The 23,410-nt window shown below is 49.2% G+C and overlaps 1 long non-coding RNA gene across 2 annotated transcripts; it reads right to left on the reverse strand.

Annotated features, from left to right (window-relative positions):
* Positions 1-315: 315 nt before the first annotated feature.
* LOC135967910 (uncharacterized) lies at positions 316-5,645 on the reverse strand. 2 transcript variants are annotated; one of them, XR_012425074.1, is made up of 6 exons: positions 5,465-5,645; positions 4,390-4,560; positions 4,246-4,301; positions 3,923-4,070; positions 1,817-1,871; positions 316-1,605 (listed from the first exon to the last, which is right to left on the reverse strand). It is a non-coding gene; the product is annotated as an uncharacterized lncRNA (long non-coding RNA). The 2 variants fall into 2 exon arrangements; XR_012425075.1 differs by lacking the exons at positions 316-1,605; positions 1,817-1,871 and having other exon boundaries at positions 2,714-4,070.
* Positions 5,646-23,410: the final 17,765 nt, after the last annotated feature.

Here is a 23,410-nt window from a genome sequence, read left to right on the forward strand (position 1 = left end):
AGAGGAACGTGTCCTGGACACCTTTCAAATGGTGAGGAAGAGGAAGAAAGGTAGCTTTCCCTCAACCCCACAAAACAAGCTCGACCCCGAGGAGCCCGGAGAACAGCAACGTTTGTTTAGATGCTTTCCCACTGACCTTGTCAGAGCAAACGTTCCCATCCCACACCGCCCGGTGTTTAACTCTCCCTGGGATACCAGCAGCCGCCAACCCTCAACAAGCTGGAAACAGAGGCCAAGCTGACAGGAGGCCTCTCTCCATTCCCTACTGAATTCGCTCAGGACACGGATGTTCCCAAACACATACGGCCCCGAGTATTCCACACTTGGAGAACATTCAAACAACAGACGCTGCGAAGACGTTCCCCTAAAGAGAAACTCAGTTTCTAACTTCCCTTAGGGAAAAATATCAGACCCAGAACTTTCCAGAAAATCTAGTGTGGGAGGAAGCCACTCACCTCTGGCACTTCTTAAACCTGCCTTCCCGCGGGTGCTCAGGGATGTCCCCGCGCCAGCCCCGTCCACCCAGGACGGTAGCAGGTCTCAGGCAGCCAGCACCTGGGCAGCTGGCAAAGCAACCCCAGGGTGAAAACGCCATCCCAGGCACCACTTCCCGGAGCCCCTCAGCAAGAAAAACAGAGGTGGGACAGAACCGAGGGCTGATTCGAGGCTGGGGAGCCACAGACCCGCACAGCTCAATCATCGGACATCCTCTTCTGTGGACAGAGCCCAGGGAGAGGCCAGCACAGAGACCCTCGTGCCGGCTCCATGGGCCAGCGTCCTCCAGGGCTGCAAGTTTGTGATCACAGCTTCAGAATTTGGTTCCAGAATCTTCCGGAATCAAACAGGCACCAAACTGTAAAGCTGCCAGGACAGCAGGGCCCAGGAGCAGGCTCAGGGGAGGACCACGTAGAAACCCCACACACAGCATACACGTGTGCATGTTTACTCCACACATGCCACCCCTTCACCCAATACTATGCACGCAAACGCATGTATGCACTCCATACACACCCTCAAATACACTCACTAAATATGATGTGCGTACACACTCCACACACACTGACAAATACATGCAACACACATGAACATGCTCACTGCAGCCACACCTGCTAAATACACTCACCACACACGCACAAACGTGACACACCTGCACACTCATTCCAGACATCACACCCCTCACCAAGTACACAGGTACACACACCCCCAAGTCGAGAACCTGCAGACTCCACAAGCTTTGGTTTCCCCCACTGTTTCTCTCATCACATGAGATCCACACACAGGTGTCATTTACTGACATCTAACACCCGGGGAGGCCCTTAGACAGAACTGCAGTCACAATTCGGCTTCATTCAGGCATTCTTCACCAGATTCCTGAAGCCACCTTCTGTCCACCCACGGGGAGGGAGGCCGAGACCGGAGACGTCACTGGGCTTACAGATCCCCAGGCTGGCAACCCAACGAAATGAGGAGGGCTTGGCCACGGCCCTGGAGGGAGATGGGTACTGGGCTCAGGTATGCGGAACATGAGTCCTCATTTCCATACCGTGTCACCTACGACTGCGTCAGGTGAAAGCCAGTGGTTTGGCATTCCTGGGATAGACAGTCCTGGAATTACAAGCAAAACTTTTTATTCCTCCCATCTGAACACATGAGGTCCATGGTCCCCCCACATCTAACACTGGGAATCAGAATCGGTGACTCCTTGTCCACTTGAGGACCACCCAAGAGGATCCACACACCTGCTACAACAGCAGCACCGCACCTGGTCTGCAGGGGAGCAAAACAAATCCCCCCTTTATGAATAAAACTGGATTACCCCGACACTGGCAGCCTGCAGTGTGTATATCGTCCAGCCCCCACATCTGCGCCACCTGCAAGAGGAAAACAAGCCCTTAGTCCAGGGCTCTCAGGACAGCCTGTGAGGAGGATGCTGGCACCCTTCTCATCTCCCAGTGGAGAGGAGAGAAGGCCAGGGTCAGGACTGGTGTATCAGGAGGGTTGGGGTTCAAACCCCATCTGCCTCACAAAGCAGCCCTTCCCGTTCAAGTGACTTCTATCATCAGCCTTAAAATGTACCACAGTTACCAGCAATTCTGAGTGCTGTTCCTTGGGACGTCATAAGCAAACATTTTGTTAGAAAGATTTTGCCAAATCTGCTTTCAAAATCCTATGCTATGAAATGACTAATGAAAATTTGAGCTATGAAATAAAGCACATAGTTAAATGAATCCCAAAATGACTATCACGAAGGAAGCTTTAACTTGAAGTGAAAAATATCCTCTAAATGACATCAGCCAGAATTATCTTCAATCATTACTGATCCCATAACGCTTCAGGAATTACACAGCGTCATCTCAGATATGAGCTTAAAACCATTAGCTGAATGCATATTTCAGCACAACCAAAGTTCTGCTATAATAAGCAGCACAGGCGTCTCTGGAGAGGATTTTAATTGGGACTACAAACGATGTGCACGATCGTGGTAAGAGGTTTCATGCTGGCTGTTCTCCAAGGTGCGACACAGAGAAACACCACTAACCTCAAAGACACCTGCTGCTTTGTAATGAGATGAGAGATGATGTGGACAGACTACTGTAAATATTTGAAAAGGAAAAACAATGCAAGGAAAGAATCGTATCAGTTTCCCTTTACATTCTTAGAAAAAAAACGATTTTTCTTTTGGGATAATTTAAAAACAAAATGACATTTCTGGATTTTTTTTTTTTTTTTTTTTTTTTTACTTTTCTTTCTGAGACTGGGTCTCGGCTCTGTTGCCAAGATTGGAGTAGAGTGGAGCAATAGCACCTCACTGTAGCCTTAAGTGATCTTCCCACCTCAGCCTCCAGAGTAGCAGGCACCACAGGCACGCACCACCACACTCAGCTAACTTTTCTGTTATACAGAGGGGGTCTTGCTATGTTGTCCAGGCTGGTCTTGAACCCCTTGGCCTCAAGTGATCCTCCTGCCTTGACCTCCCAAAGATGTAGCCTAAGCGACCATGTCTTATCGGAAAATAGACATTAGAGCAAATGCATTTGTGTAAGATTTTCTACCTCTTTTCACTGGGGAAAAAGGTAACTTGCCTCCAAGGGTCGGAGACAAAGCTGTTACTGCAGACAAGAGCACTGTGCATCCCGGGAACCGCTACACCACGAGGCATGGCCGTGCACCCTGGATGCAGGAGTAACACACGAGGCTAGCACAGGCCGATGCTGGCCCTCTCCAGAAGCAGGCCTATCCCTTCCTCCTCTCCTCAGCCCCCTCTCCCTTCAGGCCTCAGTGGCTGCTGACAGCGGAGAGGCCACAACTAGAGGAGGCTCTCAACTCCACCAGGGACAGGAGCCCCGGACGCTGGGGACTCTACTGCTGCCCTCTGCGCCCACCTCCTTCTGGTCCAGCCTTCTCAGGAGCCAGGCGTGGCCACTTTGACCCTCTTTCCCTTCTGTGGCTCCTACAAAAACCAGTTCAGCGAGCCCAGGCTGCCTCACACTCCAGGGACACCCGGCACAGGCCCCCTCCATGACCTTATCCAAGCTCCTGGGGCCAGAAGGGTCTTGCAATATTTCACTTTCCAGTTGAGCATCCCCAGCCTGAAATCCAAAGTGCTCCGAAGAGCATTTCCTTCGAGTGTCATGAGGAAGCTCGGAATGTTTCAGGTTTCGGAGCATTTTGGAGTAGGGACTCTCAGCCTTAATTTGAACCTCTTCAAGGAAGCCACATACTGAAGCCCCCGATGTCCACCCTACACAATCCCAGCACACCATCTGAAGTCCTCAGCAACAGATTTTCTTTCTTCAAAAATAACCGGAAGTCACAAACTCACACGCAATCACAGAAGGGGGTTGTGGACACCCACACAGATGATTAAATTTAACTGTCACATTTTCACCTGAGTAATTTAAAGTCATTCCTCAAAACACACCTGTTTTACTGATTGCATTTTAAGGTGAACACACACAAATCATTTCAGGGAAACAAACGTCACTTTGGGCTGCGTGTGGTTTCTTGACTCCCGTGAATAACTCAGCGTTCACCCTCACTTCTGGATAAGGGAGACGATGCAAAGAAAACTGTTAAAACAAAGACATGAAAACAAGTTTAAGAAGGGTTTGAAAGGTTCCTCCTGTCCCCCTGGAGGGGAGACGAGGACACTTGGAAAGCTCACGGGGGACAGGAGCACAGCCTCCTCGGTGTGCCATGGACGCCGCCTCACCAAGGGGAGAGGATGATGCCTGGAAGACTCACAGGGGTGGGAGCACAGCCTCCTCAGTGCTTTCTACACTCAGCAGCTTCAGAAATTCCTGCAGAAGCAGAACACATCATGAGAACTGAGACTGGAACACCCCAAAGAAAGGGGACGAGGGGTCAAAAAAAGCATTCGATCATTACCAAGGAGGGCGGGCACGAAGCCGCTTCAAAGACCGTGTGAGAAGTCACTCATAGGCGTTTCAGAAAATAAGGGTAGCGCGAGATTGCTGGATCAGCTCAAACAGGCTGCCGTCCCTCAGGCCATGAAGTCCCTGAGATGAGCCTCTCACTGAGCAGAAGTCACTCGCATCTCTGCCAGAGAAAGTACTACAAGCTGACACAAAGCCTCATGAAACCTGGGCTTCAGCCGGTCGACAATAGTGAGTCTGACATGGTACATCCCTCCACATGGTTAAAGACCCCAGGGGTTCATCGGACAACCTCAAAGGGCTGTGTCTGTCCAGCCCCTTTTCCAAGTTCTGGATGATTTTTCCTAATGTACTATAAGCAGCATGTTCCAGTAGAGACGTCATTAACTGACTCTGGGTCCTCTTAATTTTGAAATTACAAACACACTTGGCCAGGCACGGTGGCTCATGCCTGTGATCTCAGTACTTTGGGAGGCTGAGGCAGCTGGACTGCTTAAGTCCAGGAGTTCGAGTCTAGCCTGGGCAACATTGCAAAACTCCATCTCTACAAAAAACACAAAAATAAGTCAGGCATGGGGACACGTGGAATATGTGCCTGTGGGTCCTGGCTACTCAGGAGACTGAGGCAGGAGGATCGCTTGAGCCTGGGAGGTTGAGGCTGTAGTAAGCTGTGCTCACACTACTGCCTGGGCAACAAAAAGGTTTTTGTTTTTTTTGTTTTTTTTTTTGTTTTTTTTTTGCCTGTCTCAAAAAAACCAGAGAATAAGAATTATATACCTGACTAGCCCAAAATAAAAGAGGCCTTGTGGAATGACCTGAAACACAGCTGCAAATTCTGGCAGGGCCTCCCCTGGCTTGATTTGTGGTGAGTGCAGGACCGCTCTGAAGGATAGGACCCCAGGCACCTTCCGAGACTAGACCTTACAGTACAACTTCCCTTCGCTGGACGGAACACTGGCCTTGGAGCCTGGGACACCCTGGGGCAGTGCCACCATCCCGAGGCCGCCATGGCACAAGCAGGCCCTACTATCATGAAGCCTGGGACACCCTGGGGCAGTGCCACCAACCCGAGGCCACTGTGACACAAGGGGGCCCTGGTGCCACTGAGAGGCTGCACAGCAGGTCCAAGCCCAGGCCAGGAGTGAAGAGGCTCCACATCCTTTCGATCCCTCCAGCTGAGTCCACAGATGTCTTCGAGCAGAAATGCATCACCCTCAATGTCCACGGGTAAGCTTTTGGACACAGAATCTGGAATAAAAGATGGTTCTGGGCTGGTTGGTTGCCGGCTCGGATCTCTCCTCTTTCCACACAAAACCTGGCTCACACCAAACAGCATCTAAGTCCTGGAAGATCTGCTAAACACAAGTGCAGTTACAAAGCGGAGAAACTGGAGGGGGCTGGGCTGTGCTCCAGTGGCACCAGCGTTTCTCAGGAAGACCCCGGGCATTACAGGGTCCAGGGCAAGGGCTTCCTGGGATCCAGGACATGGAACAAGAACCCATTTCCCGGTCCTGTTGAATATGAATCGTCTAAGGGTCGATTCCCTCGGAGGACTGAGCACCGCCCCACAACACCTTGGTATGGGTATGTTATTACATACGTTGGTATGGGTATGTTATTACATACGTTGGTATGGGTATGTTATTACCCATACCAAGGTAATAACAAGCCCGTTACCAGCAGGAGGCTGGTGATGAAGACCTGAGGACCAGATGAGCACGAGGGATCCTGACAGATCATCCCTGGCACCGAGCAAGGGGCGGACAGTACCCACTGTTCCTGATGCATCAGCCCTGGCACTGAGCGAGGGATGGCAGCACGGCCTGTGCCCCTGCAGATGCAGAGGGATGTGAGGGCGGCGCAGGCTGGGCTTGGAGGCTAACTCAACCACCTGCGCTTGCACTTCCGTTCCTCATGGCAGGGAGGTGAGGCACAGGCAGCATTAGGGCTCACCTTGGCCCCGGGCTGCACTTTTTTCTGCTTATGAGTCGTGCTAGCTTTACATGGACAGACATAGCTATAATAATGGTTCCCTGATTATTTCGCTGCCTACATAAAGGGCTTTCAGAATTCACTTCCATCCTTAGGAAAGGCGGCCAACACCAGGCTGTCTCCCTTAAGATGCCACGTCTCATATGGGGAAAAAAAAATCAAGAGAAATCAAATAAAGGCCATAAAATACATCAGTTTTAACACTAAAATTTAATAGTACGCTTTAAATTGAAGATGAGTTAAGTCACATTTCCAAACCTCTGAAAGCACGGTTACTGGGAGGGAATGGTTTGCAACACACAAACGCAGCTCTGTAAAAGTGCCCAGGCTGGATGAAGGCTCAAACGTCAGTGCGAGGAGAAAGTCTGAACAAACTCTCTCCTGCCCTGCTGCTGTCCTCTTCCAAAACACACTGTTTATCTGTCAGTTTAGAACAAGGCCTAGGGAGGTGGGAGGCAGGCCTGGGAGGGTCACCTAGCATCCAAGCTCCTCACTCACACAACTGCACGAGGCTGAGCTGAGCAGTACACACAAACACGACTAATTCTCCCCAAAAAGAAGACGGAAGGCAGCACACTGCCATGCCAGGCACCCTGCAGACGAGAAGATTGAGGGGAGCCAGAGGTACCATTAATCTTGCTTGCATGGTGGAGGGAGAGGAATAATGCCACTCACTTGAGTGTTGCACAATTCTTTCTAGCACTGAGTGACAGAAAACAAAAATTATAGATGCTTCCTCAGATAAATGTTTCTGAAGAACTGAACATAAATTACGTTCAGGAAATAGCATTATGAATGCCTCAAGTGCTTCTGTTTTCAATAATCCCAGAGTAATTCTATAAACCCGGGAATCAGTCTCACCCAACTCCAGGATCACGGCCCAGGTGACGTGGGCACACATATCCTGAAGCTCCAATGCTCAACTAAAGTGGCGCGAGTGAAAATGATCCTGGGTATAATTTACACGGACACAGGAAGGTGGCTGAGCCCCAAACCCCTAAACCAGGAAGACCAGTGTCCTTCAGGGGCCTCACCTCTGTCCTTTCGCAGCCTCTGGGAACCACCACTCTGCTCTCTACTGACACAAACGCCCCTCCCAAGGTACAACACCAGGAAGATCATCATTCAAAACTGAGGAACGTGGCAGAACAAAGCTGTCAGGAGATTTTAATCACCAACACCACTTGTTACATGACCCAAAGATGATTAAAATCCCAGGCCCTTCAAGACTGAATGCTATCTATACTTAAATGCATTTCATCACCATATTGGGGGGTTATTCCTTTGTTTTGCTGCAAATATATCCAACTGCTGTAAAAGGAAAAGGCAATTTGTTAACGAAGCTTCTTGGAGTGTCCCAACAGGCCTCGAGGTAGCATAAAAGGCAGGACTTCCTGGCAGAAATGCTCAGCTCTGAGGTCAGGTGGAGTTCTTGAGCACCAACCAAGGCAAAATAAGGTCGAAGACCACACCACACTTTCCTCAATCACATCTTCATTCCACCTTTCCTTCTATTTCTCACGACTTCACTGGGAGAAATTGTGCTGAAAGAAAATGGAAACACAGACATACATAGGAGACCCTACAGATGCTGAGAATGGGTGCAGCCATCACAGTCCGAATGTCCTTTCAGGGCCATCTGACCTGGCTGGGATCCAAGTATCCAAGTGCAGGATTGTATGTCAGACCCGTGAAGCCAGGATTACAGCCACTGAATGGCAGTTTTGCATCCCACGGAAACCGGCCTTGCTAGGGGCTTCCTCGGGGACCACCGACCTCACGCCACCACCCGTCAACTACTTCACCTAACCTACATCATGGCAGAGGCCTCTCCAGGCAGACCAGCCCTGCCCAAGTCCTGCTTCATGGCAAACCCTCCAGACAAACGTCCTTGGCCTCCTCCAGGAGGCTGTGCTCGGATGGTGCCCTCATTTACTTCTGTGGCTCTGAGACATTTAACTAGAGCCCAACACATTTCTTCCTGTTCACACAGTATTGAGTTAACAGATTTTTATGGTAAACTTTCACTGGGAAAAATACCATTTCAGGAGCCCCAGTGACCACAATGAAAATGTTTTTACCTTCCCTTACGTGACATCGGCAACGCCAGGTCCAGGAACGATCTGGATCTCAGATAATGGCATATCCACTCATAGTAAGTCTTGATCTTGTTTCACAAGCTATCAAATGCTGCCCTGAAGCAAAAAATCCCCACAACGTGGCAGGGTGGGGCGACCAGCGTGAGTTCTAAGGCCAGACCACCCGGGTCTGCTGACAGCGTGGTGAGGGGCAAACACTGCAGGGTCTAAGGCCAGACCGCCCGAGTCCCGCTGACAGTGTGGCTTCAGGAGTTTCCTAAACCCTCTGCTCTCCAAGTTTCATGTCAGAAAAATGCAGTGATAACCGTGTCCACCTTGGTTAAATATATATATATACACACACACACATATATACACACATACACACACACACACGCACATATATATACTCCAAAACTACAGCCCTATAAAGGTCATTAATCCTAGTTATCCTCAAGGCATTGAGCGATCAATAATGAGCCATCCCCCTGCTGCTGACCTGCCTCAGCCCCACCCTCTGGAAACCCCGCATCCACACCAGCCACACAGGATGAGGCCGAGGAAGGAGCAGGACTGTGTCTTGGGAACTTAAACTCTGGAAGCTGAGTTAAATCAGTGCCGCTCAAATCTTGTCACCAACTGTCTTGTTAAATTGGGAGATTCCATCTCTGGGGATCTTGAAGGAACCTGAGGCTCTACATTGAGTGAGGTGAGCACTCGTGCTGCAATGAGCCGGCAGGGAAAGCAACCGAATCTGGGGTCGCAGCTGCCTGAGGCTTGGGTCCCACCGGGAAAGTGGCACCAGGGCCCTCAGGACAATGGCGGAGGTCCCAGGAGGCAAGTCCTGGCACAGAGACTCATGGACCCAAAGATTGCTCCAGGGCCAAGAGGAGCTGCTGCGCTGACAGCCATGAGGCAGGCAGCCTTCGAGCTCCTCCAGCTGCCATCCTGCAGGCAGGGAGGACAGTGCCCAGACCACCCCGGGGCTCCCCCAGCCTGCCAGGCTGGTACTCTTACTCTGACAAGAGTCCCCATGTTCCAAGCTAGGTTGAAACAGTGCCTCAGGCCTCGGGGCACATGCACCCCCGTGCAGGGCAACTCCTACCCAACACCTGGGGATGGCTATTCCCACACATCCCCAACTCACAGCAAAACTTAAAAATGAAAGTCGGAAGATACAGCCAGGAAACCAATGCTCAAGAAGCAACTCCAGGGTGACTCTTCCTAGAGCTATTGCTACTGAACATCTTTAAAAACATTTCCAGGGTGACTTCCTAGAGCAATTGCTGTTGAAAATCTTTAAAATTCTTCAGTTCAAAATTAGCTTTTATTACACTGTCTTCCCTATTCTACCAAGACTCTAGAAAACAAAACCATTACAATTTCCAATTCTATCTTATAGCAAGTTAGAAATACACATGCTTCCTCAAAGGATTCCACGTGTTTCCTTGGCAATATCCTTTCCATGCCCCATGCTACTGCCCCCAACAGGGAAGGCTTTTCCTACCCAACCCAACCGCTCTGAGACAGGCCCCTAAAGAATCGTCTACAAACTCTTGAGACAGGCTTGCCCTGACAAATCATCTGCAAACTCCATCTTCCATTAAAAACAGTACCGAAAATGAGCATATTACCACTTTTTAAAAATTACTGTAAAGTGGACAGTGTTCAGTTCTGTGAATTTCGGCACAAATATTCCCATAATCATCATCACACAAGCAGAACAGTCCAACAGCCCCAAACCCACTCACGGGGCCTCATAAGCATACCCTCCCATTCTCAGCAACCACCCTCTCCGTGTCCTCCCATCCCCCGGGTCTGTCTTTTGCGAGTGTTGTCGCAAAACACTGGCAAAATCACGATTTCCTGGGCATCGTGCTTGGAGGTGCACCTGGGGTGTCCTGTGATCAAGAGCCAGGCCCCGGGGCTGCTGGGTATTTATTATTCCACATATGGCTGTGGCACATTGTAACCTGTTTTGGGCAACTATAGACAGCGCTATTAACCTCTGGGCACAGTTTTTCTTAAACATCAGATTCTGTTTCTCTAGGGTAAATACCCAGGATTGGGGTCACCATGCCCCACGTTTGTGTGAGTTCAGTTTTGTAAGAAACCGCCAAGCTGTCTGCACCGTGCTGAACCCCAGCATCGCACAGGAGTCCCGACTGCCTGTCCTCACCAGCACCTGGGGCTGTCGGAAGACCTTAGTCAGGCGCTCCAGCAGGGGTGTGAACAAATTCACTGCGGCTTCGGTGCACATCTCGGTGCAACCAGTCACGCTGAAGGTCATTTCAGATGCTTTCGGGCCATCCCCTAGTCCTTCTCAGCGAAGCATCTGTTCAGGTCCCTTCCGCCTTTAAGTCAGGTGGTTTGTTCTCTGTCATGAGCCATGGGAGTCCTGTGCATTCTGGATACGAGTCCTTTGCCGGCTGCATGGTTCATAGACATCTTCTCCCCATCTATCGAAAATGTGTCTCTTCAATTCCCTAGGGGTGTCTTTTATATTAGAAGTTTAATTTTGATGAGTCTTACCTACTTGTTTTCTTCCTTGATTATGGATCATGGTATGGCTAAGAGCTCTCACCCTAGGTCTCCACAATTTCCCTTTGTTCTGCAGGTTTTGTAGTTTGGTATTTTACATTCAGGGCTATGGTCCACCTTAATTTTCATACAGGAATTTCTCCCTGTTTTCACTCTTTTGCATACGGCTGTCCCATAATTCCAGCACCATTTGTTGTCAAGACTCAAATTCCACTGAACTGCTTTTGTGTCTTTGGATCCGTTCTGGACTCCACTCTGTCAGCTGACCCGTGTGTGTGCATCCTCAGCATAATTTATGACTTTAGTGGCTGTCTCTGTGAAAAAAAGTAACTCTGTCTGGAAGCAAAAACCACATTAGAAATGCTCTAAATAAGATTCTTCCTGTTGTCAGGAGAGCAAAGCCACTGCCCTAAGCAGAGGTGAGGCCTCAATAGCTCCCAGGCACAACCTTAACACACAATGGGGAAGGGAATTCATTTCAAGGTCCACAACATGAGACCAGCATAGCCATGAAAACTGCAATAATTTCAAAACAGAATGAAATTCATGAAGAACTGCTGAGAAGCGTGTGATGAGTTACATAAATCACTGTTCCTTAAATTCTGATGGTTGACTAGAACAGAAATAGCTTCACGGTACAGTTCAAACAGGAGAAAGGTAGGTAGGGGTGGTTCCCACACCACACAGGACCTGCAGGAAAGGGACACTCTTCCTCTAAACGGGAGATCCCGGGAGTGATGTGATAAACCATGCTGAGAGGCACAGAACTGTGCAAGCCGGAGTCGTGGCCTTTGCCCCACCACGGAGCCTCTGTCCATGAACGACAAGGCTCAAATGTCAGGCCGGGGCAACCGAGGCAGTTATCAGGGGACAAGAAAACGAGCGCACGGTGGAGGCAAAAGTCTGAAATCGCGCGGCAACTTCGAGTCAAGTGGGACAAACTGACTCAAAATACAGGTTCCAAAAACCACCACAGAGAGCTGCTCCTCGGCTCTGGAAAGGCTAAGTGACTAATGCCCACACTGAGCATCTGCTCCCAGAGACGACCCTGGTGACCTAAGGCCCAGCTGCTCCGAACCCGCGCAGAACCTCAGTGAGGAACTTTGTTGGTATCTTACAGCACATTGACATGTTCCCTTAAAATCTGGTATTTCATCAACAATGCAGGCTCATCAACAATACATGACTCATACACATTTCGATTAAACAAGATAATTTACACCCTGACCGTGCCAGGTAAGAGGTTTACTACAATCTTTAAACAGAGCCAGAGGCTACAGTCTGCTCCTTCACAACACCATGTCTCTACAAGTTCGATTGGTTTTTACTTTCCATGTCTTCACTTGCCTAGTGCTAGAAAGCAGATTAAAAACAGAAGGAACCCAGAAACACTATTGAATGAGACTCAAATATCTTGCAGTCATCATCGAGATGAGATGCTTATTAAACAGAAATGTTCTCCCCTGTAGAAAGCAGCACACATCAACACGCACTGATAACTGTCGCCAGCATTCCAGATCATCTTCCCTTCCATGGCCACAGTGCAGGGCAATAGACCACGCACACCTGCAGACCTACGGAAAGTGGGGTGACACGGCCGATTCTTGTAGCGAGCAGGCCAGGGTGCACTCAAACTGCGTCTCTTTCCAGAGGTCTGCCATGGAAAGTTACACATTTATTCCACGAGTTAATGGCACTGCACCGAACATTTCTGTAAGATTCTCTAAGCAAGCTTTTCCTTCTGCCTAAAATGTCCTGACACAAACTGAAAAAGCTCTTGGAGCTGCCAAAAACTTCAGTATCCCCTTAACTATTGTCATGCACATCCATGTGAAGAAACCACCAAACAGGCTTTGTGAGCGCAACATGGCTGTTCATTTCACCAGGGTGCAGGCGGGCTAAGTCCAAAGAGTCAGCGAAGAGAGGTAAGTGTTGGGCCGTTTTATAGGATTTGGATAGGTAAAGGAATATTACAGTCAAATGGGGGTTGTTCTCTGGCAGGCAGGAGTGGGGGTCACAAGGTGCTCAGTGGGGGAGCTTTTTGAGCCAGGATGAGCCTGGAAAAAGAATTTCACACACACACAAAAAAATCATCGCTTAAGGCAAGGACTGGCCATTTTCACTTATTTCTGGTAGAATGTTATCAGTTAAGTCCAGGCAGGGCATTTGCACTTTTGTGATTCTTCAGTTACTTCAGGCCATCTGGGCGTATATACGTTCAAGTCACAGGGGATGCGATGGCTTGGCTTGGGCTCAGACGCCTGACAACTATAGTCTTTACTTTTAAGGTGTGGGGTAAGACCATATAATCCCCAACTAGGCTCCTGATGCTGTTTGTGGCATCCAGCAACAGCACGTTCCATACCTGGATTACATTTGACTCAAGAGTCCACAGTGAGAACGATTTCTGGTGAATGAAACACCAGGCAGGAGGGTGATTCCGCTGGGCAGCTCTTCACACACAACCCAGGAGCTGAGGGGAGAGGAAGAGGCCCACGGGCGTCCACCGTGCTCATGCCCCCTTCGACTGCCCCCCACTCCTAGAGACCCGGACCCAAGGGAAATCTGACCTGAAAATGGGCAAAACCTCACTTTGGCAGGGGGACAGGGACTCGGGGCCACAACTTGACCTCAGAGCAACACAAGTGCAGACACAGCACCCCACGACACCCTCCCCACCCAAATTCAAGGAGGAAAACCAACGCCCCGCCCCCTTGTAGAAACCCCCAGCTGCTGGAGCAGACGCCTGACGGCGTGTGCAACCTCTCCCGTCCCACGTTCTGGGCTCAACACCTGTGCCTCAGCCCTGGCACTGCTCGCCACACCCACAGGTGTACCAGGAGGGGCAGGTCCCAAGGTCTCCACTGCACCAAAGCCTGCAAGGCAAAGGGGCAGCTCCCTCCAGCAGGAGTCCAGAAGCACACACTGCACCAGCGTCACAGCGTGAGAATTCTCCCCTCGGTCTCCGAGTCTCCAGTCTGTTGCCCGCCACGGTCTTCTGCCAAAGGCGAGGCCCAACCTGGGCGGCACATTTGGTTCTCACTATTTCCTTTATCAAATCAATACTGCAAACATATCCAATTCATCCTGTCACTAAAAATGAAATAATCCGCCATCTCCATCACAGATGATGCAATCAGGTTTTCATTACTGGGTTTTTGTTTTGTTTTGTTTTTTGTGTTTTTCTATTTTGAGATGGAGTTTCTGCTCTGTCGCCCAGGGTGGAGTGCAGTGGTGCGATCTTGGCTCCCTGCAACCTCTGCCTCCCGGGTACAAGTGATTCTCCTGCCTCAGCCTCCCAAGTAGCTGGGATTACAGGTGCCTGCCACCATGCCCGGCTAATTTTCATATTTTCAGTACAGACGGGGTTTCACCATGTTGACCAGGCTGGTCTGGAACTCCTAACCTCAGGGGATCCACCTGCCTCCTCCTCTCAAAGTGCTGGAATTACAGGCATAAGCCACCACTCCCGACCATTACTGGTGTAATTTCTAAGCCACTCTCTCACACCCACTCCCTTTTTTTTTTTTTTTTTTTTTTTTAAAGAACCAGCTTTATGCCTATATTTTTTCCAAGAGAACCAGTTTCCCATTTGAAGTACAAATAAGACACCATGTTTAAAAACCAAAAATGTCCACTTGCACAGAAGTCTCCAAATACCCAGTCGATTTGAGCCTTGAGAATAAGATCAAGCTGTTGGCTGAATACAACTTCCCTTTCCATCTGTCTGCCTGTGAGTTAGACACAAGGACGAAGCCACGACCTAGGGACATAAAGGCAGGAACCACCAAGGTAGCCGAGACTCCAAATAAAAGCTGGAAGGACCAACACAAATGCACCACACCCTGCACGCACTCCTCTCCTTCCTTTTCAGAATTTCCAGAGGATGAAACAGGGACCTTCTCAGACATCCCACGGTGCAGGCGGCCAGAGGGGAAGGCGGTGGTAACCTGAATGAGGCGACCGGGAAATCACATTCCACAAACAGAAATTCTCCATGTGCTTTACATCCTCTGTCTCTGAAGAACTATGCCAGGCTAACAGTCGCTAGAAAACCGCATTCAAGTGTCATTTCCCATTTCAAGCAAAGAAAACAGTGGTGGGGCATGAGGGAAAAACATAGCCATGTGTTCTGGTCTATTAAATAAGGTTTTTTCTGTTATAAACGTATAATTTTACATTCTCAGATTTCTGTATAATTGATATGCTTCCTAATTAGCAGACATAGCAATAAAAAGTGAATTCCAAGTGTAAGATCGGAGGAACCGTTCACATGGCTTCAGGTTCTGCTACTGGGTTTCAACTTAAGAAAATGGTTCTGTGTGTTGGTAACAAGGCCTGAGAGTATGTGTGAGAGTCTGTGTGGCTGTAATCAGGGTTCGTGTTGGTTCCCTAGCAGAGGATGTTACACTGTTACATTATCTTCTACAAAAAAATCCTGAAAAAATGAAGGCTGAATAGACATACACACCCTCCCAAAATAATCCAAATGTCCACCGATATGAAAAACAGATGAATTACGGCTTCCATCGTGGAATATTCCTCAGCAATGAAAACCAACTATAGCCACAGGTGCCAACTAGGATAAAGAAAACCTTTTAAACACGCTTAAAGTGAACTGACTAGGCAGAATTCCTCGATTACAGGCATCTGCTCCAGAAGGGTACTGTTCTGAATCCTCTGATGTAGAATGATAGTTAGCAACCCTGTTTCGGGGCACATCTAGAAAAAAAGCAAAATAATGACTACACAATTTAAAATTCTTTGTAAATTATAACTATTACTATGAAAATTCTAAAAATGTGAAAATCTTCCCAGCTGTTATTGGACAAGATTCAAAATAAATACCCTGGCATTGCTTGCCACACCCACAGGTATGCCAAAATAAATGAAAATATAGCCCAAGTAAGTAGAATCGAAACCTGAAGATGTACGAGCCGTCCCTGTCTCGCTATCTATACATCGGGTAGAAATTTAAGAGCAGGTAGTGACACTGCAATGCAAGGCTCAAACCAACTGGGTATTTGGAAACTTCTATGCAAAGTGGCATTTTTGATTTTTAAACACGGTGTTATTTGTACTTCAAACAGGTAACTTTTTGATTCCCTTGGAAAAAATATAGCCATAAACCTGGTCTTAAAAAAAAAAAATACGGGAGTGGGTATGAGAGAGAGTAGCTTAGAAATTTTTAAAGTATCAGCAGGGAGCAGTGGCTCATGCCTGTAATCCCAGCACTTTCAGAGACAGGCCCAAGGGGCCTTTGAGGACACCGGTCTCCTCTGCTGCCTTCCTGCTGGACTGACCCCCCATGACATTCACTGGGTTTCCACCCCTGTCTCATTTAACATCCCAAGGGTGGTCTTCATCCTCGTCTGGGGCTCAGCTCTGCCCCAATTTCCTAAATCTCTGCCTTCAGAGCCTGAAAACACCCACGCCCAGGGTCACCCTAAGTCCACGTTTACCCCAGAGAGTCCCAATTTTATGTTTTCCCAGCATCGCCTTAGTGATAATTTATCCTGTAAATTCCAACTGCCTTCACACCTTGCCCTTGCTGTCTCCCAGCAGACCCCACTCAGATGCACATGCCCCAGACCCCACACACAGGTCTGTACATGCTGCCCTGCTCTGCCCATGTGGGGACCACCTCTCTTTCTTGAGGAATCAGCTGGCGATCATCTCCTTGTGGAGGGCTGCCCTGACTTCCAGCAAAGGCAGAAGCCGTCCTCGGTACTTCCCCAAAACTCAGGCCAAGTATGAAGATGGCGCAGATGCTAGCTGTGCCTGGGATGCCATGGGCAGGGTCCCCAGATGCTCTGCACAAGGCCCGGGGCAACGCCTGAACATAGCAAGTGCTGAAGAAACAAACCTGACGTGCGCTGACCTCTGATAGGGCCTCCTTCACCATCCACATCTGTCTTCCCTCTGGACAGCAAAATCGACAAGACACAGAGGGCTTGTCTCACTCATCTTCAAACTCCCAGGGTCACCCTGGTAGGTAAAGGGGACTCAAATGTCTTCTGAAGGAAGCAGCTGGTTAGCTGCCAAGTTAAAGGGCCTCTGAAATTCAGAGCTCTGCATAGGAGTCCAGCACACTTTATTATGAATGACTCCAACCACGGCAGAAGTGGGCGTGGAACCAGTGCTAACCAATTCAGGGTTTGTTCACTGTTTCTCAGTTCATTATCACAACGCATTCTCACAGAGCAGCTGCGCACAGATCCTCAGACGTCTACACAGAGTGGGACGATGACGCCAAGTCACGTGAACGTCCTGTTGCAGACTGGGAGACAGCAGTCAGACACGGACCCAGGTAGAGCACAGACCTCGCGTTAAATCGGCTCCGTGTAAACAGCACTCCCTGCCAGGCCCTTTCCTATCTGCACAGCTTCTACAAATTCAACTCTCGCACCTGACACCTAAGAATACTGCACACCCCCATGTGAATCCCCTGCTCACCTCCCAAAATGACCCGGCATGGCCGAGTACAAAACCTTTCAACATAAGGGAACTGGAGGGCATGTGGGGCTTTCTCGAGTCCCTGCTGCCTCCTGATGGGAAGACCCAATGCTTCACACCCCTAGTGAAGGGCGGGTCTCTTCGGCCCCCAGACTTTGACCTGGAGCTTAAATCAGTATTAACTAATTTCATTTTCCAAGACCAACTTCAAAGGCCTGCAAAGCCAGAGAAGGGAGAGGAGATGGAACACGTCCTCCCCTCAGACCTGCCGCAAGCACGAACTTCTCAGATGCGTCCCAAGGTGCACAGCGTGTCCGATGCCTGTTTCACATCCACCGACCTGCAGGTCTTCTATGTGGCATCAGCCTCCTGGGCACTGGGAACAAGAGGTATAATGGCAAGTCCCCTATGCAGCAAAGGTGAGGCAAAGGGACCCAACGCAATGGAACTGACCTTTTTCTGACAGTCTCAAAACAGAAGGAAAATACTGTACAGTCAACTCCCCATCACGCAGGTTTATTTACCTGTGACTCAGAGGCCATGACAGAGAACTTCAGGTTCTTACCGATTCCTATTTTCCCCATCCAGGAAGCCTTTGTTTTTAATATCGTACGAACTTGCCATTTTGTAGGCCAAAACCAGCAAATATTGGCAGTTTCCTACGGTTCAACTGAATAAAATATGATCACGGCCTTTTGTGAAACCATGAAGAAAAGGTGGATATCTCAATATGTGTTTCCAGACTGGCTTTGTTCCTGAAGCGGTAACTCTGTTCACACAGGATTTTAGACACTGAAGAATAAACATCAATATCCCACCAAGAAAACCAAAGGAATGAAATAATTTTGCATCCACCTTGGAACCTTTTTAGGACAAGGCAGGACACAAACTTCTAAAAAGCTGCAATTGTCCCTCTGTATACACAGGGACATGGATTCCAGAACATGCCCGAGTTTACCCAAATCTACGTATCCACAGGACCCCACGGCCACCCTATGGAACCACATGTAGGAAACGTCGGCCCTCCACAAAGCCAGGTTTTTTCAGTAAGGGTTTGGTTGGAAAAAAAATTAACATAAGTGATCCTTCGAAGCTCAAAACCCACGTTGTTCAGGGTCAGCTGCATTTATTACTTGTGTCATATCTGAGGCCTGAAAGCCATCATTCTCGATACCTTAATGTGACGGTTAACAAACTAACTGTTCTGATTAGAAAGAGGAAAAAGCTTATTTTTAAGCTGACAATGAGAGTTGAGGCGGCTACGGTGAACGGAGAACAGACCTAAGCATGCACCAAGGCTGGGGTGACTGCCTGTGCTCAGACCCACCAGGGCCTGTTCTTCCACCTCCCTCTGCTGAAAGGGATAACCTCCTTCTCCCCCACGACTAAAGGGCCTTTTTTAAATACTCACACGAGAAGTCCTACGAAAAGCTGAAAGGTCACAGATAACATTTTTAAAAATAAACATTAACATAAGCATTTAACAAGCCCATTATGATTTAAAGGAAAAAAAAACGGTATTAAGTTCCTGGGTGCAAGGGCTCATGGCCGTAATCCCAGCACTTTGGGTGGCCGAGGTGGGTGCATCACCTGAGATCAAGAGTTTAAGACCAGCCTGGCCAACATGGTGAAACCCTGTCTCTAATGAAAATACGAAAATTAGCCAGGCATGGTGGCAGACGCCTGTAACCCCAGTTACTTGGGAGGCTGAGGGAAGAGAATCACTTGAACCCGGGAGGGAGAGTTTGCAATGAGCCAAGATCATGCCATTGCACTTCAGCCTGGGCGTTGAGTATGAAACTCCGTCCCAAAAAGAAAAAAAAAGTATAAAGTTTTCCTTTCAATGAACCTATCGTTCAGCCACCGAGGTATCCTATAGCTACTTATTCAGCCATGAGATACACCACAGGAGACATAGGCGAACAGGACACAGTTCTTCCCTGAAAGAAGGCTGCACCCTCAACAGAAGGGAGGCACACACTCCAAATGGAATCGGCATAGGGAACAGATGCTGCTGCAGGTGGAACTGGCTGCACAGAGCACCCGCTCAAGTGTCTGAGAAATAAGGAGCGGTTGGTGGCATCACCTTCCGTACCTGAGCTGGGCGGTGGGGAGCCTGTCACCACCACCACCATCACCACCACCACCCGGGACAAAGGCCCCCAGAACCACACAACGAACTTACAAACTCACCGAGGCGATGACCGAGCAACGTGCGTGGAGTGATGCGAACACGCAGACGTCAGGGCCACGCGCGGCATTGGTTTTATGCATGGACTTGAGCGTGCCCGGGGTGCCCAGATGGCTGGTTCTGCATTATTTCTGTGTGAGATGCATGTTTGCCTCTGGACTGAGTGGAGACCCATCCTCGCCGGTGTGGGGGGCACCACCCTATCCACCCAGGGCCCGAGTAAAACAGCAAGGCGGGGAAAACTGGGTTCACTCCACCTGTCTGGCTGATGGGCCAGTGACATCCGTCTTCTGCAGCCCGTGCTCCTGGGTTTCAGCTCCTCAGACCCGGGTGGAATCTGCACCCTCCCCTTCTCAAGTCTTCAAGCCACACCATCCCAGGACTCTAGCTTGCAGGCTGTGGGTCCTGTGGCTTCCTGGACTCTGTAGCCCCTGCAGCAAGCCTCGCCCTGGAGACACACGCACACCCGGCTGGCTGTCTCTGTGGAGATCCCTGACTAAAAGCCACCCCTGAAAGTGGTCTTCAGAGTTTCTTTCTAGCCCTAAGATCCCAGCGCCCCTCCTACAATTCTAGGTAGAAAGGTGAACGGAGACCAATGGACAGAGGTGCGTGCGACGACACGCCAGGCAACGGCACTGGGCAGGAGGGCACTAACGCTCACTAAGCAAAGAATGTTGCTTGCCACAAAAATGAGGACAGTAAAGACTTCTTCAAACAGAAATGAGTTTGTTTCATGATTTGCTCTTAATACATAAGAAATCATAAAAGTAGGCCTATTAACAATTACATAAGTCTTTAGAGGCCCTTGAACTACTTCTGTCCCTTTGTGTTTTTATACAAAATAAGCCTAAGGTTAAAGAGAATAACGTCACTGGCCACACTGGGGCCACATGAGGACACAGCTTATATCCCTGAGGTCCCTGGGTGCCCCGAGTCCTTCCCTTGCTATTGATGGAAATATGGGAGAAACCAGGAGGTCTGAGCGTGGACCTGGCCATGCTCCCGGAGGCCGAGGAAAGCACCCATCTGTCCAGTCTTCCCTCCACCCCGCGGTTCCCTCCTACCCAGACTCTTGGCCTGACGCGACTCATGCACTCAGCAGCGCCATCATTAAACGTTTAGCTTCGCATCACGAGGGCCTCCTCTGGCCTCCTCTGACCACTGCTGAACCTGCAGTCAGCACTAGTCTGCAGGACACGCGTGGACAAAGTTGATGGATCACGGCTTCCAATGAGGAAGGTGCAGGCAAGGAGTCGGAGAGCCGGGGATGGAGCAGCCCTCACCCAGGGAGGCGAAGGCCAGCAGCGGCCACCACCGAGGACCTCCCTTCCCACCCTGAGGGCAGCTGACCCAGGGAGGTGAAGGACGACACCGGCCACCACTGAGGGCCTCAAGGGCTCTCCCCACCCTGAAGGCGGCTGCGATCACATTTTCCCATCGCACCAAGAGACCCCTGTATTGAGCACAAACCTTTCCAACCTTTGAATCAATAAGGAATCACAACAGACATTCCCTCAATCCAAATGGCCAGCCCACAAAACAGACACGCAATCATACACATTTCCTGTGGGAAAATCAGTCAGTCCCTGGGGCCTCGCGCCAGGGGTAGGGGAGCATCATGGGGAGATGCCCCAGCCCCAGTCTGGCTCTTCTCTCTACAGCTCCTTTTCCCTTCTCTTCCCACCGCCCCTTCCCACCCCCTCCTAGCCTCAGAGTCTCCTTCCTCAAATTCTTTCCCCTTGATGAAGTCATTCATGCCCAAAATACAAGGCAAAGTCATGGGGGCTCAAGAGAAAATCCATACCGTGGCTCGCGTTTTAGATTCTCATAAGTTTGAGAATAACCAAGCAAGAATCTTTGGCATGTGAATGTGGTCTGAAGGCATCTGAGCACAATGCCCGGCACTTGCCCGGAGTGGATCATGGGTGTCTCGGACATCTTCGCAACTCTACACCAATTATTTTGAAACACACCAGCAGAATAGAACCATGTGAATAGCTGCTTCTCAGTTAAAAGTTGGAAAAGACTCCAAAAGCTGCCCTCAAGGAACATCCTTCCCATGAGGAGTTTTCTGCATCGGGCCCTTCAGGCACAGGCAAGGCCCCCGGGCGCAACTCCCTCATCCCTGCGTCATAAAGCAGCAAAGACGATGGGGAATAAAGCAAGTGAAGGAGTCAGTCCCGCACAAAACGGGCTCCAGAAGCCACAGCCACTCTCCCAGTGTGGGAGCCAAGTTCAGAGACCTGGAAACACCAGCGTTCCCAGGGAGGAGGGCAGAACAATGCCATTTCCCCCTAGTTTAGGGAGACACCACCCCACGTCCTCTGGCCTTAATAGAAGAGAGACTTCACATAAATGATTTCAATGACTCCACCACACACAGAAAGTGGGCTAAGGGCTAACACACCCATATAAATGCCTGGCAAAAACACATTAAATGAACACACAGATAAGCAAGGTTCTCCTGTTATCCACCAAATATTCAGAAACAAATCCAGTAAGCAATCTCTTTGCAATCAAAAGACCAATTCAGAGGTGCAGATTAAAAATAAACATACAACTGAACCCTTAATATACCAAGAACCAAATTCCATGGAAGTGTTATCACATCACCACCTCCCAGCTGAAGGAAGCAGCACTGGCCACTGACCAGCTGTTCACTCGTGGATCAGTGAACGAAAGGCAGTGCTGTCCAGGACAACGATGAGATGTTAACCTGAAAAGGGCAAAATTGCAGAGGCTGGAGGGACCTTCCAGGTAACCCGGCCCCCTCGGTGGACAGAGGACCCCCGTGGGGCCACAGAGCCCAGAGCTCCAGTGTGTTCGGGGCAAGCACTCAACTGCAACCCTGATGATGTCTGAACGCCTTCTGCCCTTCTGTGTCTCTGCCCCACTAACAGGGAATCCGTGAATGCTAAGGAAATGTAACGCATTTTACAATACATGTAGATTTTTAGCAAATTAAAGATAAACAGTGACAAACTTTGAGAATTAACCAAAATATAGTTCAGTGAATGCCCAAACTCAAAGCTAGTCTCCAAGAGGTGATAAGCTGTGTGTGGTGGTTAACGCCTGTGAATCCCAGCAGTTGGGGAGGCTGACGCAGGAGAATCACTTGAGCCTAGAACGTTGGGGTTGCAGTGAGCTGTCATTGTACTACTGCACCCAGCCTGAGAAACAGAGTGAGACTCAAAAACAAACAAACAAAAACAAATTAAAGGACTTCAAATGAATTCGCCCATACCCTTTAAATTTTCATTTGGGTACATGGGGTGATCTAGTTCCTTTTTCCCTTGCAATACATGAATAATCTAATAATTAAATATGATCTAACAATTACATGGGAAAATTTAATTATTTTCCCATTTCATTATTCCCTATCTCAAGGAAAAAGTTAAAAGTATTCCCTATTTCAGGGAAAAAGCTAAAAATCATTTTAAACCTTCCTTCCACAAAAAAGTATACTCAGTCATCTCTATCTGCTTGATCATGTGGAATTCAGCTTCACATGTCTATAATACGGTTTTTGTTAAACAGCGTTTATGTAGACAGGCAAGAGAAAAACACTTGGTCTATGTAGAAGCAGCAGAAGACACATTTTAACAGAAAAGGGAGAAGATACCACCGTGTGAATCTGGAAATTCTGTTCTCATCTTGTCCACACACACAGAAAACACCCAAGCACGTGCCTAGTGTCCAAAAGAAGCATAGAAAGGACAGGGATCCCTCCAGTTGTTTAATGACCAGCCCCACTT

The sequence above is a fragment of the Macaca fascicularis genome, chromosome 16 (genome assembly GCF_037993035.2).
Source record: "Macaca fascicularis isolate 582-1 chromosome 16, T2T-MFA8v1.1".
NCBI classification, from domain to species: domain Eukaryota; kingdom Metazoa; phylum Chordata; class Mammalia; order Primates; family Cercopithecidae; genus Macaca; species Macaca fascicularis.